General features: G+C 40.8%; 1 protein-coding gene across 16 annotated transcripts in view; it reads right to left on the bottom strand.

Moving 5' to 3' along the window:
* RAD51B (RAD51 paralog B) overlaps positions 1 to 16,990 on the bottom strand; it is a 417,280-nt gene that overhangs the window by 49,856 nt on the left and 350,434 nt on the right. For 4 of the 16 annotated variants that reach the window (XR_011000000.1, XR_010999998.1, XR_011000004.1 and 1 more), the window contains 2 exons: positions 10,142 to 10,216; positions 6,583 to 6,751 (listed from right to left, as the gene is read on the bottom strand). The exons of 9 other annotated variants lie outside the window; for them this stretch is intronic. The gene's annotated coding sequence lies outside the window, so the exon portion shown is untranslated. The remainder of the gene's footprint in view (positions 1 to 6,582; positions 6,752 to 10,141; positions 10,217 to 16,990) is intronic. 3 more of the 16 variants (XR_010999999.1, XR_011000005.1, XR_011000003.1) reach the window with 2 other exon arrangements.

The following is a 16,990-nucleotide window of genomic DNA, read 5'->3' as shown; positions in this document are numbered from 1 at the left end:
CAGTATGCTCTTTGTGATTCATATGTAACAACAGGAGGTTTTGAGGTTCCCTCCCTAACCTTCAATTGCTTAAGTATTGCCCAGATTCCTGATGCCTTTCATCTGCACCAGGCAGTTTACAGTGGTAATTATGAATTTCCTTTCAAGGCTGCTAAGAGCTAAATTTGTTTACAGTAAGAAACTTTTCCAATGGCTCAAAGTAGTATTTTGAGTCAACAGTGAGGCTTAGGTGAACAGGCACATTACTGTCACCATCTCCTGCTGTTAGAATCTCATCAGGACCTTACAGGACTCATGGCTGTGCATTGTATTCAATCAGTTAGAAATATTTGTTTCAGGAAGAGTATCTCCTTGTTTTCATGTAAGTTGTCAGTTCTAACAAATCTTGCCTTTATTTTGTCCAAATTGATTCTCTTCAAAATCTGCAGCAGGTACCTACTAAACAGTCATCTGAACATTTTAATTGGTCAAAAATATGGCAGAATAGACAAGGTGACATTGTGCCCCGACAAAATTCAGAATTTGCTTCAGCAAATTCTCTTACATGATAAGGCTGTGATACTCAAGACCTATATTCTGTTTCATTGACACAGCTGTAGTCAATAGACACTTGGAGCTGGCAAAGTCCATGATAAAACTGTGAAGTTCTGCACACTATTACCAGTACAATTTAAGCCCCGGGGTGTGAAGCCAGATTTTGCCATTCGTTTGGTATAATGCACAACACAATTCTTCCCACAATTTTTCCTATTCTCCCAATTGAAATGGCTACCACCATCTCTCTCTGAGCAGGGAGATGGCTGAGGAACAGCTGAGAACTTGGTCTTACCAGTCAAATTTATCACTATTCTTAATTTGCACTGCAGTGGTGACGTGTGCATTACATATGCTTAGACTGCATGGCTGAAAGCTCATGTTATATCAAGCTGTGGATGATTTTACAGCTGGCTCTGTTCCTTGAGCAGTGGGAGCAGCTCTTGTGCATTTCTGAAAGGCAAACTACAGCCAAGTGGCTGGAGTCATAATTCTCCAGCCTGATCTCTCCCATCCCAACTATCGTGACTCCCTCGTGCCTCAACATTCTTTGCTGCTTTGTTTATGCTGCAGAAAACATCTGTGAGGGTATACGGCCAAGGTGAAAGATCTTGGCAAACAGTTATTTTTCATAGCTCAGCTTAAAGGGAAAATATGAAGACTGCCCCTCCTTCTCAGAGAAGAGGAAGGGTGGGGTTGAAAAATGAGATCCGACTGCAGCTGGGCCAAACAGCAGACTTGCTGTCCCACTAGCCCCTTTAAAGGAAAAGAGAATTGTTTTTTCAGTAGAATGAACTATGCTGCAGAAGAGGAAAGGTTTAACTGAAATAAAATGCATTAACTTTTAGAGTAACCAATTAGATAAATGTATCAGGAAAACCTTCAAAATGTTGGGATATGTTAGGCTAAGCATAATATTTCCAGAAAATGCATAAATCATTCTGCAGAGGTCGTTTAAAACCAGGCTGACACAACAATAAAAATCTGTAGTAGAGAACACCCCCACACTGCTAGGAGATGGACTCAATTACACTGCAGGTCTTTTTCAATGTTTAACTTCTATGACTCTTTATAGAATTGGGGCCCTGTAAAGGGAAGAAGAAAAAACGTTGGCTTATTACCTTTGTTGATTAACAGATCAATTTTCTCAAGCATTAAAGTACTTTATAGGCCTACAAAGTATAAACTGTAGGTAGAGAATTACAGATTTCCCTGACAAGGTGTAGTTTATTACTGACATTCTGCAGTGGAGCAGAGATGACAGCACATGCCACTTCTATTTACCTGCCTTTCTCAGGCTGGCTTTGGAAGATTGGGAAGAAGAGATGAAAATTCTTGCTGGGAAGTGAAGGACTTGCAGGATAACAAGGAGATTACAAATTTGTTTTAAGGATCTGTAAACAGGCAGGCATCAGTTCATTCCTCCCTGAATTGCAGCCACTTCTAGGTGAAACAGCAAAACTGATTACAAAACCCAGGGATGCTTAGGATAGGAGGTGAGGAATGGTGTGTTATTGCTTAAGAGGGAATTGGAACAAAAAGTCAGGAATCACTCAGAAGCACTGTGCTGCAATGATAAATGAAAAGGTTTGCTTCTGGAACTTAAGTCTCGCTCTGTCCCCTGTCACACTCAGGACATTTCCCTCTCTAGCTATGAAGTCAGTCACTGCTCATATACAAGGAAGCTCAGCTACCGCCAGATACACCCACTGGGACATGGCAGCTATATAACCTCCAGGATAGAGACAAATAAAGCTATCTCGGAGCTTGGAGCAGAAAGAAAAGACAGGCTGATCCAGCGGGATCCGTCTATGATCTGTCACGAGCAGTTGCACAGCTGACCAGTGAGAGAGGACACGGCTGGTGGGGACATGCAGCCATGCAAGCAACTGCTGCCTCCTCCACCCACCTCTCCCTCTGTCTGCCCTTCATCCAGATCTACATAGGCTCCAAATTAATTTTACTACCTGGAATGCTATTAACACAATCAAATTATGAAAGAAAAGCTCATCTTGAGAGAAGGCAAGAAATCAGCTCCCTTCTCTGTCTCACAGCTGTCCCCTCCTCCTCACCATGTGCTCCTGGGGCTGTTCCAAGCACTAAATGCACTGGAAAGCGTATCCTTGGGCCAGCTGTGATCTGATCATGGCACGTTGGCTGCGGGTGAATCAGAAACCAACTGATAGGCCCAGGAACAATGCGGCCCCTTGTTAGGCTCCGAGAACAACCATCGCCTTCAGCCTCTCCCAGCCAGTCTTCAGCAGAGCAGGATGCCAGGGCAGCTTCTGTAACATGTCCTGCATGATCCTTTCCCACCAACCCTGTGCTGAACTGCAGCTATTTTCTGGTTTGAATGACACGCTCCTTGTGTTGTGAGAGACTCTGAGTGGGGACTGTTGCAGCCTCTTTGGAAGTGGGTGCACAGCAAGTGACAGGCTGATACTAATATTTATGTGCAAGCTGCCATGGGGCAGCCCTGGCAGCAGCACCTGGGACCATGGTTCCTCTGGAATCCCAAGGGTAGGAAACCACCAGGGAAGCTGCTTCTCATTGGCCTCGTAGAGCACTCACTGGATTTGGATTATACAGATCCCAGGAACCAGATTTTATCTGGCCTCACAATTTTGCCGATGTTTTGTAGGCTTTTTATGTTTATGACATTAAGTAAGCATTATGGAAATGAAGCAATGGCACAGAGCCAGAGCCCTCTGTTTTTCCCAGCCCTTCTCACAGCTAGGCTGTTGCAAGTCTCAGGAGCAGATGCTGCAGGAAGGGGGTTAAGTGGTGGGATAGGGCTCAGTCTTCTCCAAGGCAATATTCTGAGGGGGAGCAGAGTGCTGTCTGGACGGAGAATAAGCCATGGCCTACACAGATTTGAGGCAGTTTACAAAAGATTGCAGAGAAATTTAACCCTGATGCATTACCAAGTCTCACCTCTAATAGTTCTTTGCATTTGTATTGAATTACTGTGCCAAAGCACCAACCAGGACTGCCCAATGTTTGGCGGTACAGCCCCATCTTCAGGGTAAATATGCTTTGCCAATCAATTCCCACTGCAATTTTGATTAGACATAGTAATTTCCTTGCTTCCTGCCCTAAACACTTGCCATGTTGTACCACAGCTGCATTTCAATAGTGCACAAAGGATCCAAATACACTGGTTCTAGCCAATTTCAGTGTAAATATGGACCTGAAATTGGGATCCTTCCAATTAAAAAATACTGCACTGGTGCAAGACATTACTAATTGTTGATAAATGAAAACTACAGATTTGTTCTGTGTCTTTTCCTAGTCCAAACTCCTTTATAAGATAGGAATACTACATACCCTATATAGGAACTACTTACTATTACCAAAACAGTCAGTTGCCTGGTGGGAAGCTCTTATGAGCATACCAGCACCAGCTCACAAAATAAATAGAGCAGAAAGTTAATTTTCCTGGAAATTAGCGTGTTGACTTGGACAGATGTAATAAGTTTCTAATCACATCCAAACTGATTCAACAGCTGTGGCTCAAATTTGTATATACTTTCCCACTCTACTGACTTTTGCTGTGGAACTTCTGCATTTTGGGCCAAAACATCCCTGAATCTGGTCCTGATATTCCACTGTACTGCAGCTGCACCAGAAGTGAAATTTGTCTGGCTATATCAGACTTAAATAATTGAAATGCACAGTAAGATGTGTACAGAGATTAAATCTTTTATGAAATATGTAAGTCAGCAAGAACCATATATTGAGCCATCACAACAATGAATATGGGGTACAGCAACTGAGTATAAAGCCAGCAAAAATATAACATGAATAAATTTTACAAAACATTAATCTGTATTCTACAAAGAAAACGATCAGAATTTTCTTGATACATTGAACTCAATAAATTTGTTTTGAATAGATGTCTGTGAGTGTGACAGAGAGAGGATTAGTCTGGAATGCTACAAGGATGTCAGACAAGCTCCCAGCATCTGGAAAGCACAAAGCAGAACTATATTTAGTGCACAATGACTTGCAATAATTTGGGGAGGGAGCAGAGAGGAACAAAAAAGAACAAGAGAAAAGAACAAAACTTAAGATGGCAGTTTTGGACAATTAAAATAATTATAAAGAAAAAAGAACAATGAGGCTGGGAGAAGGATAAATGAAACCCTGGGGTATATGTTATTATAAGAGCTTCTACAAGCAGAAATGTCGTATAGAATTAGCAGACATATTTATAAACATGCTATAGATAATGCATACTTCAGTATAAATACCACCTCTAAGAATTTCTGGCACAGAACAACTAGGGCACTGACCTCTGCTGTACATTCATTTCCTTTATGTGGCTGAAATGCCTAAATATATTCCTTAGTTAGGCATGGGAAGTTTTTCCATATGGTAACTGCATCTGCAAGAGCACTCTGCAGTGTAACTGTACTTGGTTATGAATGTGTTACGAACTCTTTGCAAAGCATGTAGGGGTTACTGTGTGCTCCCCTACACCTACTTGTGAACAAAACAAGCACCAAGCAAAAGGCTAACTTTCACTGCTGCAGTACATTCAAAACAAAGATGGTGTAACACTTCCTAAGTTCCTTACTGCTAAATAAAAACAAGGTACTGAACAGTCACATTCCCCTTCTATCACTTACACTTTTTGGTTTTTCCTTCACTTTGACATAAACATTCCATACACTAACGCTTTAGTGTCACTCATTTCTTGGCACTTTCTCAGACCTGAGATGCCAGGATTCCAGAGCCTCCACCTTCATCACTTTAAAGGAAATCTCAAATAACAAACATAACCTGTTAAAACTGAGGCACACATCTCAGGCACACTGATGCTGTTTAAAGGACAACTAAGATGAAAGTAAACAGTATTAATGACAAAACAGTAAAAACATGATTATATCCATAAATGTCATGTATTTTCTGTTGTTCAAACTAATCTAATTTACAGCTTCTAGGAAGCAATGTGCTGCCAAAAGATGATATGTGGCCAAGAGAGATACACCAAAAATGTTGAGCAGAAGAGAGAGCAGAAAGTGTTACCTGTGCACAGGCAGGAATTCCCTAAGCTTGGTGAAAGACAGCAGAGATCTGGGGTCTGTGAGCTGGGAGGAGAAGCTGGGTCTTGCCTGCAGTACCTGGCAATGAGCAGAGTGTTGCCTTTGAAGCACAGACCAGAGCAGCAGACATTTTGAGAAGAAGCAAGGAGCGCTTCTGTGATTTGGTTACTTCACTTGCATTTACAACTAATAGCCAAAAAAAGAAAAAAAGGACTTCTTTCTGTAACTGGCAGTTTGGGAGAAAGTAAAAAACAGCAGCCATTTTCCATCTGGCTTCGAGATCAGTTAACATTTGTAGGCACCTGTATAGCCTCTTATTTGTAAACTTCAAGGTATGTCTGTCTCCAAATTAGTGCTCTCGTGTGCCTGTGTACAGGTTACAGGCTGCTTTTGAGATGTAGTCTTGCTGGCTCTCCATGTATTAGACAGTTGTATTACTTTTATGTCCTAGTGTGCTGTCCTTAAGGATAAAAGGAGAGACCTTGTTCCTCATTGTTCTAAATACATAGTTTCTAGACTAGACTCTGTTAACTAACGTACCAGTATTTGTGATACATGTGCATATGAACTGGAGCTAGACCAAACCTACCCACAGAAACTGCAGAGCTGTAACTGAGGTACCTATTCTGCACTCACATGCACTTCACTACTTATACAATATACATGCATAATTTAAAACAATGAACAATTTTTCAATACAGTACAAGGGATGACATCAGCATTGTATCTCTTTTTAGACCCACAGATATCCAGCAACAGAAAGGAGGCAGTAGGTACCTTTACTACCTTGGAAGCACAGTGGAAACAGGGCAATATAAGAGGTTCGCAAAACAAGGAGACAAGGATGCCAAATAAAAGGAGGTAAGGATTGAGATAACTACAGAGAAACTGTAGCAATGCCCATCATACCATATGCAAGGGCAATGTCAGAAACAGTAATGTAAATGATTGTATCAGTCCTTCAGTTGATTTAGGAACCAGGGAAATAAGGACACTTAACTGGACAATGCAGACACTGGAGCACAGCTCTGTGATGGGACCTGACTTGTCCTACTAGGTGAGATCACAGTGCCTATGGAAAAAGACAAGAAAGCACTGCTGCTCTCTCAGATATGGCATGGAGCTTTCTTTTTCTCACACTCCCCTCAAGCAGGCCACTCATACATGCCCTGTTTTCAAGGAAAAACATATGTTTGAAATATTATAAATGAAAGCTGCTAAAGGAAACTGCTATTACGAATGAGTAGATTTTGATACATGTTTTACATTCTTTGGGGTCTGAGATCCCATTTGAACCAGAACTGCTGTCTGCAAACACCCTGCTGAAGTCAGCAGAAGATGAGGATTTACTGTAATCAGCACTGGGCAGTAAGCTAGGCTCATTCCTGAACAGTTTCCTAAGAGATGTTAACAGCCTCAGCTGGGTGCTCTTTGTAGTTCTGGCAGAGGTCAGCTCCGTCTCTAAGCACAAATCAGAAAAGTAAATCTAGTCTAAACAATTCTCTGTACTGTTCCAGAAGCAATTAAAGGCACTTTGCTTTGTGTATTTCCCCCAGGTGTGAGCAGACGCTTCCCACAGACAGTTTGCACAGCAAAAGCTCAAAAAGCATAAACTCTGCAGAGGAAAAGGCAAAAAACCCTCCTGTTTTACGTATGTAAGTCTGAACTGGACAAAACAGCGCAGGATTAGCTTATCCAGGCACTGCCTATGACCTGTACTTGGAGAAAAGAAATGGTAAAACAACTCGAGTTCAACTCTTCTAACTCCATCAGGCTCTTTATTAGCAAGGTTAATACCAATAGATTAGGTATTCACTTCTCAATTTGGTATTATTTAGCTAGGAATGAAAATGTAATGTGGTCTGTCAGCATGTCACCCACATTCATGACAGAGATACTAGCACTCATGAAGCTAAAACCATCACTCATCCATGAGTTTTATAAAATCAGCAATGATGTGAAAAGTGTAGAAACAAATGAGTACAAAGTTAACTCTCACATATTTTAAAATTACTAATTATAAATATTTAAATTGTTATATAACACTTGGCTAAAGTGCATTTGGCTGTTTCTTTGTTCATGATTCTCAAAAAATGGAATAAATACAATTACTAATAAGTATTCATATAATATCAGGTACACTCACTATACCTAAAAACTCCCACTGGTTTTGCTAAAAGCTGGGACCAGCAGTCCTAGGAATTCAACACATTGTCTATTCATCTCCTGTGTATTAACACTGGCATATTGTTAGTTTTTCAAAACAGAAATCTACCCTAGCATCATGATAGAAGGGATGAAATATGAGTAGCTCATGGAGACAATATTTTTACATTTATTATCTTATATTCCTTTTTTAAAAATCATAATTGACACATTAATGCATGGTGTACCTCTCCAGCCTTGATGCAGCACAAGTCCCTCCACAGCTTTTATTCATGGCTGTGGCAGTGAATAAAAGAAATAAACTGATTTAGGGGTAGTTTGATTAGACAAAAACCATCTAAACCCCTAACGTTCCCAGATGTGGCTGGGATCATACATCACACAGCCTACACAGCAAAGTGCACAGGCAGAGGAACAGGCAGGGCAGCAGTAACTGTTAGGGTAAAGCATGCTGGAAATGTAACCTGAAATCCTGGCCTTAGCCTGTGGCTACAAACTTTATCCCCGCTTATCCTGGCATAAGCACCTTCTAACTGCAGAACATTCCCTGAAACCAACTCCCAAAGCATGCATTTATGGTATTGACAGTGACTGGCAGAAAGCAGGAGTGGAGTGCCCTTACTCTGGCATGGCTGACACCGTCTGCAGGCCAGGAAGCAGACCCGCTATTGTTAGGGGATGCCAGTAGCGTGTGCTGGCACCAGATGGGATTTTGCTGCAGCCTTGCAGCTTTCTGCTTCTGGTTTCTGAGCAGTGCCAAACACTGCTTGCCCCAGTCTGCCCTTGAATGGGAAATCTTTTCACCAGTGGCTCATCTCCACCCATTGCTAATTTTTACCAGCAGCAGCCAGAGGGTTTCCTAATATGCAGAAGATGCAGATGCAAAAAAAGGACAGTACTTTTATCTTGCACAGATAACATATTTTTTATACTGTTATTTGACGCTGCTGATCACTACCAGCCCCAAAGAGTCCAACTTCATGAAGGGAAAGATAACAACTGGCAGCAGAAAGGAGAAACAACTGTTGTTGTATCAAGAGGTTTGCATGAATCGCTCCACCTTCTCAGTAAATTCTAAAATAAAAATCTATATCGATGGTTTCACATCAGAAGAAGCAAGACACAACTAGGGGCCTGGACTTGGTGAGGCTGCAGAGGAAGTTATATATAACTGTAGGTTATATTCAGACAGATGAAGATACCAATCTAGAATGCTTTTAAAAATCTAACTAAAACTTTTTTCCTCTATCTGTGTCCCCTAGAACACCAGGAAACTCCCACCTCCATTGTCAGGCAGGTGATTTTTCCATTTACCAGTAGATTACCTTCATTTAGCATGGGAAAAATGGGAAACAAAGTGCACCCATTAAATTTTATGCAAACAATCTGCTCTGGGTTGTCTGGAACCTAAAAGAAACGTGTCACCCTGGGTGATATAAAATGAATTTTTGGCACATGAATTCAGACAGTATTCACATTCTATAATACAATCCATGCTGCAGCCCAAATTCCTCCCTGTGGATTATACCAGTGAAGAAGAGGGTCCCTAGACTTCAATGACAGCATAATGTCAGATTCTGGATCTATGTGGAACTGGCATGAGCTCTGTAATAATAGAAATTATTCAAATGTTTTTACTACAGTAAAAATGGCTTCTCCACTCTCTCTGACAGTGGATTAGAGGAGAAGCTAGGGCACACAAAGACAAGCTATTTGCAGATATTTGCCCCTGAGGTGCCAAGCTATCATTCATAACATGACAACCCCGAAGTATTAATTTGGCAGAAGACAAAGCATACCTAGATTTATTTCAAAATGATTTCTTACATGCAATTACAAGGGAGGGAATGGGCAGCTGTCTCTTCTCATCAATGAAACCCTAAGTGGGAAGAATTCTTTACTGGGTAGCTGACTGTCCTAAGGCCATTTTATACTTTCACATGGCTTAATAGACCGGAGAATTAGAATTGTTGGATTTTATTCAGCCAACAAATACTGAGTATTTTAGTTTAATTTACTGTATCCTTTTGAAGTTGTGAAAAGATGTTTATGTACTTATGTATTGATTTCTGTCCAGAATCCCAGCTGAAATGAAAGCCATGAAGGATTATGTTAGCTTTCAGCTGCTATCATAAAATCATTGCAGAACACCGTTTAATTAAGTCCAATTTTCAATTGCATTTTAAAACACATTCTGGCCTCATCTCTCTTGACTGCACTTGGGGTGATCCAGCAGTGCTATGTGAGATTACACACCAAAATTATCCAAATGTGTGCAGGCCAGACTGAAGTTGCTTTGGTTATGAGATTCAGGACCAAAAGCACAGGCAGGAGCTACACCTTTGTTGTGAAATAGCAGGAGCAGAATGGTGAGGAGGAAGTTTGCAGTGTACCTGGGAGTGTTACAGCTGCCTGGAGCTGGCACTCCCAGTGTTTCACTTTTCTGCCCACCAGACATGTCTAAATATCTTGAGAAAACAAGAAACAAAACAATAGGTGGCTGTAGTGTGAAATATAAAAGTCTGGCTTCCCTGTTGGAACCTGACTGCTTCTCTTAAACTGCCCCAGCTGTGCTTTCATGGTCCATGATGTCAGCACAACTCCTCCAGGGAATCACTGCCTTGTCCCTCTTGGGACACCTACAGCACCATTTCATAGACTGTATTGTAAGACTGGGGCAGGTTTCTCAGCCAGAAGGTCAGCACTACTGCCTCTATACTCCAGAAAGATAGGTTTGCTATGATACTATACCAGAAACAGCTAAAAAAACCAACAAACCTATCCAATATTAAAATAATACTGCATATGGAATGCACTGAGTTGTCAGTAGTATAGTGTTTTGTTCCTAGCAGGAACAAGTAGAGCAGACATTAGAACTACTCACTGACACATCCGAAGGGATTCTCTGGTAGAACAAAAAGTTTTCTAAATATATGATAGACTGTGTGCCTCTACGAGCTGATTCAGAGGCAAGGGCCAAATGAGGCTTGGCTGAAACTACATGGATTTTAGGCAGCTCCCTTAAAATTAATGTGTCCCTAAAACAAGTGCAGTTTTTCTTTCACTACCAGGAGCCCTCATCTGTCTAAGTCATTCCAAGCTAATAAAGAACTTCACTTACTGTGTGTTTTGATTTTTTGAGAAGATGAAAAGAGATACCATGCAGCCATCTTAAGAAGTTCTCTTTTGTAACTGCAGTCCTTCAAATGCTGGTGTGCTGTCCTCTTGCCAAGTGAAATAGCACAATCTTTCCTTCCCTCCTCTTGTTTCCAGTGGCCAAGAGCAAATCATAAACCAGGTCTGCTCCAGACTGTGTCTCAGTAGGTGTCAGCTATCTGAAAAGGCATGCTGTTCCCTTCGTGTAAGTGCAGTGTTTCCCTGGTTTCTACTCATCTTGGTTTTGGAATAGAAGAGTGAAATCACTCCAGTACTTTTCATCAGGTTCAAATTTACTTAAAAACAGATACAAAATGAAAAAGAAAATATATATTCTTTATTGATTTATCTATGAGCACTGGAGAGCAGTTGTATCACTGATGTTTTGGAGAAGGCTCAGACACCTTCATGGTCAAACAGCACCATCCAACATATGGCAGTAGATGAAGGCTGCTTTTGGCCTCCCATAGTCACTCTGAATCCTTCTAAATCATCCCTGCCAACACAATACAATCCTTGAAGATCATTAACAAACCTCAGAAGAGCAAATTCTCACTTATGTAATAGGTTAGGTTGCACCAAACAGGTATGAAAAATTCCCTGGGGAAATACACCTGCAGAGTCTGTTCCTTGACCTTCAGCTCCGTTGCTCCTACACATGAATGATGTTTGATTCAGCACTGCATTAACAGTACATATGCAAAGTATGTCTCAGGAACAAAACATCAGCTCTTCTGAAAAAGATCAGTCTTATAGTTTCATTTTTCAGACAATGTTTCCTTTCAATTTTGATCAATGGAAATTACTCCTGGTTAAAACATGAAACAACTGAATACATTCCCCAATTCATTCTCTTCATGAAAATACATATCTTGGAGTACAAAACATTTAAACACAGATTGTTGTTGGAAGCATTTTTCTGTAAGGGGCCCACAAACATTAAAAACACAAAAATACTGTATTAATGAGCTGAGGTCCCCTTAGCAGGGTCTGCAGCACACTGTCTGTAATTCACATGCCACTGGTAAAACTCTTATTTTTTCTGACCGCAGTATAATTTCAGGTAAATGTAAACAGAATCAATGTAAAACTTACATGTAAATTTCTCTCGGATTTCCCAAACAGAGACGGGACTTCCCAAGGGAATATATACATATGGACTTCCCCACAAGCGTGAAAATATACTTAGAAGTTCTTTAAAGAGAAGTAAAAAGAAAGAAGCAGATGAGGAATTTCTAGTCTATGTCAGGTAAAATGTTTGCATGCTATGGAAGGAAAAAGTATGCTATTGATCCCAGTATAGCAGCTTTCCACACACCCTTCAAGGCTCATCTGCTCAGTGTATCAGGCACTCCTATTATCCTTGGAGGTACAGGGGCTGACTTGCCAACAAAGTGGAGAAAAGCCACTTGAAATCTTTTCCTTCCTCAGTGCAGTACAGTCATACTGTCAAAGAAAACAAATCTTCACATAGTACATCTCCCAAGTATATATTTTACACTGGAAAGAAGCGAAGGATCTTTTAATTTTAAATAGTGTAGTGAAATTTTTCTTTTGCAGGCTCTTTGTTGGATGTACTTTGTTGGAGCACTGAGGTGCTATTTAATTACATGTACATATTAGAAAATTTTAATTCATTTGCTCTTCTTCCAATCCACAGCCTATTTTCAACCAGTTCATAAAAGATCTGCTCTTGGTATTTGGATATAATACAAGAGAGAGCCTGTGAGCTGTGGTCACATTATGCAATGATTGACTTAAGTGGGAACTCATGGGACTGAAGGATTTGGCCCAAATATGCAGTAGCTCACAGGAAAGTCCAAGATGTTAGGTGCCAGAAGATTTGGAATGTGAGATGTGTAGTTACCAGAGCATCTGCCACTGCAGCAGGTAAAGTCTGAAAGCAAAGAGGGAGGTTCTAGTTTGGAAGGAAGCAGATGACACTGCATTATCAATACAGTACTAGACAGATACAGCTGGATTTCATCAGGATTGCATTTTCTTATGAATGGCAACAAGAAGCTGCTTACAGACACAGCCAAATCAGAGAAGGAAGCAAAACCCATATGATATTCAACGTGCCTGAGAGTAAATGAGACCTGTACTCTTGCTGTGGGAAAACAGTCGTCACTAAGAGTAAAAAGAGAACTTCTACATTTAGTGATAACCCCTTGTTCAGCTCAAATCACCTTGAGTCAAGAATTCCTCTTGACCTTCCTGGTTGCTCTGGCTCTGCATTCATTGCTGAACTCCTTACTCTTGAGTTAAGGCCCAAATGTATTTTGTGAGTGAGCACATATATTTAATCTCTCCCAAATGTTCCATCTCAAAGTAATGGCATAATACCTGGCTCATTCTTTCAGCTCCACCAAACAATAATTGCCAGGAAAACAGCTTAATTCAGCCATTCCTAACAAAATACAGTTAAGTCTTTAACACACAGGCTTCTTTTTACTTGGGCTGCTGCTTTTTTGGTGCAATTCTTTGTAGATTCCCATGGTCAATGCCAGCTGAATTCCTCCTCCAGAGAGCAACTTACTTCTTGTAGAAACAAATACATTTACATTGGAGAATTTTACAGCTGGAGCATTTCCTAAGTCCTCCCACTTCTGACATTACCTTTTTTCCTGACAGCCTGCACAGGCACCACCTGAAGACAAGATACTGGTCTTAGCTTTGTCTCTCAAAACTTCAACTTTCTGTGATCTCTTCCAGTGAATGTTAAAGTTGGAAAAGCCAAATAACTCTCTCTCTGTGCTAAAATGGTGGAACTTTCCATACAAGCACTTAAAATGGACTTAGAAACCAAACGACAGTAAATGACAGAGTTTGTACCTCCCTGTCAGACGTGCTAGAGCACCACTATGGAAACAGCTCAGTGGGCACTATGTACATGCAAGGGCTTTGAAGCAGGGGCTGAGGAGAAGCAGTTAGTGACATGTAGAGATGTGGAAAGAGGGAGGAAAAGGTCTGAAAAATCCTGAAAAAAAAAAAAAAATCTAGTGCACAAAGGAAAAGATTTCTCTAGTGCCAATCCCTCTTGGACTTTTGCTCATTCAGCAGTGAACTGACCAAGACCCAGGGGATGGCTACACGCTGCCCAGTGGATGCCCACGCTGCTGTCACACTATCTTTGCAGTGTGACAGCAAAGAGGCCATGGCAAGGATAGGAAGCAGGAATCTCTTGGAAGTATCATAAAAGGCCAAGTGATTCCCCTTCATATACAGAGTTTCCACCAGACTCTGGGAGGACATTTAAAAAGCCTCATGGTATTTTCTTCTTCTTCTTTAAAAGGGACTGGTACACTGTTCATAGTCCCTGCTACAGACTTAAAAGGAAGACACTCACTGTCTGGTCCCTCTCTGCCCAATGGAACAGGGTCTTTTTTGTGAACTTTCCTGGGGCACTGTATGTGACAGGAGATAGTATGCAACATGAGAGCCAACAGTTCTGAATAAGCCAACAGTTACTGAATAAGACTGGAGCATACAACATGTGGGTTCAATTTCTGAGTCTGGTACAGACTTCTATAAGACAAGACTTCACCAAGAGACTCCTTCAACGCTTTCATTATAACCCTTATATCCCTTCTGAGTAAGATGACAGTAACACCCTCTCACCATATATTAATACTTTACCATAGATATATTCATTCCTATTTGTACTCAATCCTGTACTCGAGAAGCAAACATGGCAAAGACAAGAATGTCTGCACCTGCACAGCCTAAGCAGACATCACAAGTTCCCTGAAGAATTCTGATATGCAATCCATTACACAATTATACAATTGTTCTAGTGGCAAATGCAGCCTTGCAAAGCTTCTGCAGTGTTGCAAACCTTACTTTCAATGATGTTAGCTTTTGAAGATTTTAATTGATTACGCAAAAGTGTTACAATGCACCTTCAAGTGGCCCTTAATAAATAGGTTTTGCTTTAGAAGGGGTTTCTTACTGAGTCTACCGTGTAATATTTGCATGTGAATTAAGAAATTTTAATTAATACAGGTTTGTTTATTTTAGAAAACACTAGAGCCATCCACTGCACAGCTGAGTTTCCAGCACACCAGTACTGGATGCCAAGCTAGAACATCACCTTTCTAACTAAAATATAAGTAAAGGTCTCAGGAAAAAGCATCCTTAACAAGCATGAAGACATGAGGCCCTGGCTTAACACATCATCTAATGTAAAAGGCTGAGATGTGTGCTGCTGTGTTAACATCCTTCCAGGGAAGTGCTTTAATTCTAAATCAAGAAGGAACATCACCATCTCTTGAGTCATCAGCATCACTTCCTGCTTTTCTGTGTGCATGTTCATAGGAAATCTTTCATCTAATTTTTTTCAAAGCCAAATCCCACTTGGCTAGCAAGCTCAGGCTAGATCCAGCCAAAAACAGTATAGGCACAACAAGTTTCAACAAAAATACTTGTTGCAAGAACACTCTTTGATTCATTTGCTCTTCCTTGGCTGAACCTCGACTACACCCATCCTGATGCACATTTGTGGAGTGTCGTTGCCATGTCAGAGGATCCAAGTTCAATTTCTGCATACCCTAGTGATTTCTTCTGTCTTTGAACACTATCCAGGTGGCTGCACAAGGGGCTACAGAAATTACAGGGAGACGGCAGAGTTGGTGAGAGTACTTGCCTGAGAAGCAAAGAAAGGGGAGATACCCACATTCTATCAGCCCATCCCCATCCAATCTGCCCACAATATGCTGTTGTAAAGAGTTTGCAGTGAAGCTGGGGATTTGGCACTAACATGGTGTGGAATAGTCATCAGATATTTAAAACAGAACTGAGAGAACAAAGAAGGCCTTTGTAATGCAAGGCAGCACTGAAAACCCTGAACCTCTGCCAGCCATGGAGTGTTTGCTAATGTACACAGTGGAGTGCATTCCTCACATTTGATTACATGACAGTTTTATATACCAGGTATATGCAGAGGGTTTTTCTTAACTCTTTAAGTCCTCCCTCATTTATAAATCCTAAAGGGACTCACAGTGGTTTCACTTCTGCTGTCTTGTACATGCATGCAACTTCAGTCATGAAAGGCTGAGTATGTGCTGTGGGCAACTGCTTGTCAATGTGTAAGTACACTTATTTCTGTTGCTATAAACAGCAGAAGTTATTAAGCATGAAAGAATTAGAAAACTCATTCCTGCCTTACTCATCCTATAGTCTTCTGCATCTCCCTTGATTTAAGCAGTGAATATAAAGAGGCTTGTTTAAAGGACCACTACCCTTGCCTCTCCATATTGTAAAATGGAGGATGCAGAGACTGCTATTAAAGCTGCCCCTTGTTAGATCAGGGAGAAGGGAGCCAGGAACCCCTGGCTGGCAAACGCTACATCCTACCATATACTGTATTAAACAGTGTCTACCATAAAACGAGGATCTCTGTATGTGCTCTTCTTGGTGAAGTTCTTGGAGAGCTATGGCTAAAACGTGTTGCCTGTAACTAGGCAATGTACATTCCAGCAAAGAATCTCATTTGTATGATGTGAGGAATACACACAGAGAAAAGGACCAAGGCCTAAACTTCAGGGCTTGGATGTTTAGTGCCAAGTGGTTGAGAAGGGCAAAATATTCTTGCTTTTCTGTTCTGCTAATACACAAAGTCAATTTTTAGACATAATTTTAATAACACACAAATGTATTTTCAGAAGATCTGCTGTGGTGTCTTTCATAAGCTTTAAGCTGTCGAACTATTAAGTTATAAAGTTAGAAGGTTAACATCTGTTAATTAAAAGAGAGGCACTGAAAAAGATATTTGTGGTTAAACTCTCCAGCACCCATACTGTTGCCTGTATTTTAATGTTAGTAGCTTATAAACCAACATCTAATTAAGCCCACTTTTAACCAGAAATTATTTTTTTCTGCTTAGTCACCCAGGGAAACAATCAAGAAACAGAAGTTAAAGCACCTTGACCAATATTTGAGTGTCAGGTTTATTACTCATGAAATTTCTACTCCCATACTCTAACTACTTAAAAGAGCAGAATTTGCCTTGTAGGTAGAGGGGAAGTGCTTGGTGTCTGGAATTAGATGGTCAGAGAGAAAGGAAGGTAAAAGAAGGTAAAGGTTAT

Source organism: Anomalospiza imberbis, chromosome 6, assembly GCF_031753505.1.
Source record: "Anomalospiza imberbis isolate Cuckoo-Finch-1a 21T00152 chromosome 6, ASM3175350v1, whole genome shotgun sequence".
Taxonomy (NCBI): domain Eukaryota; kingdom Metazoa; phylum Chordata; class Aves; order Passeriformes; family Viduidae; genus Anomalospiza; species Anomalospiza imberbis.
This window is presented reverse-complemented; position numbering and strand designations above follow the sequence as displayed.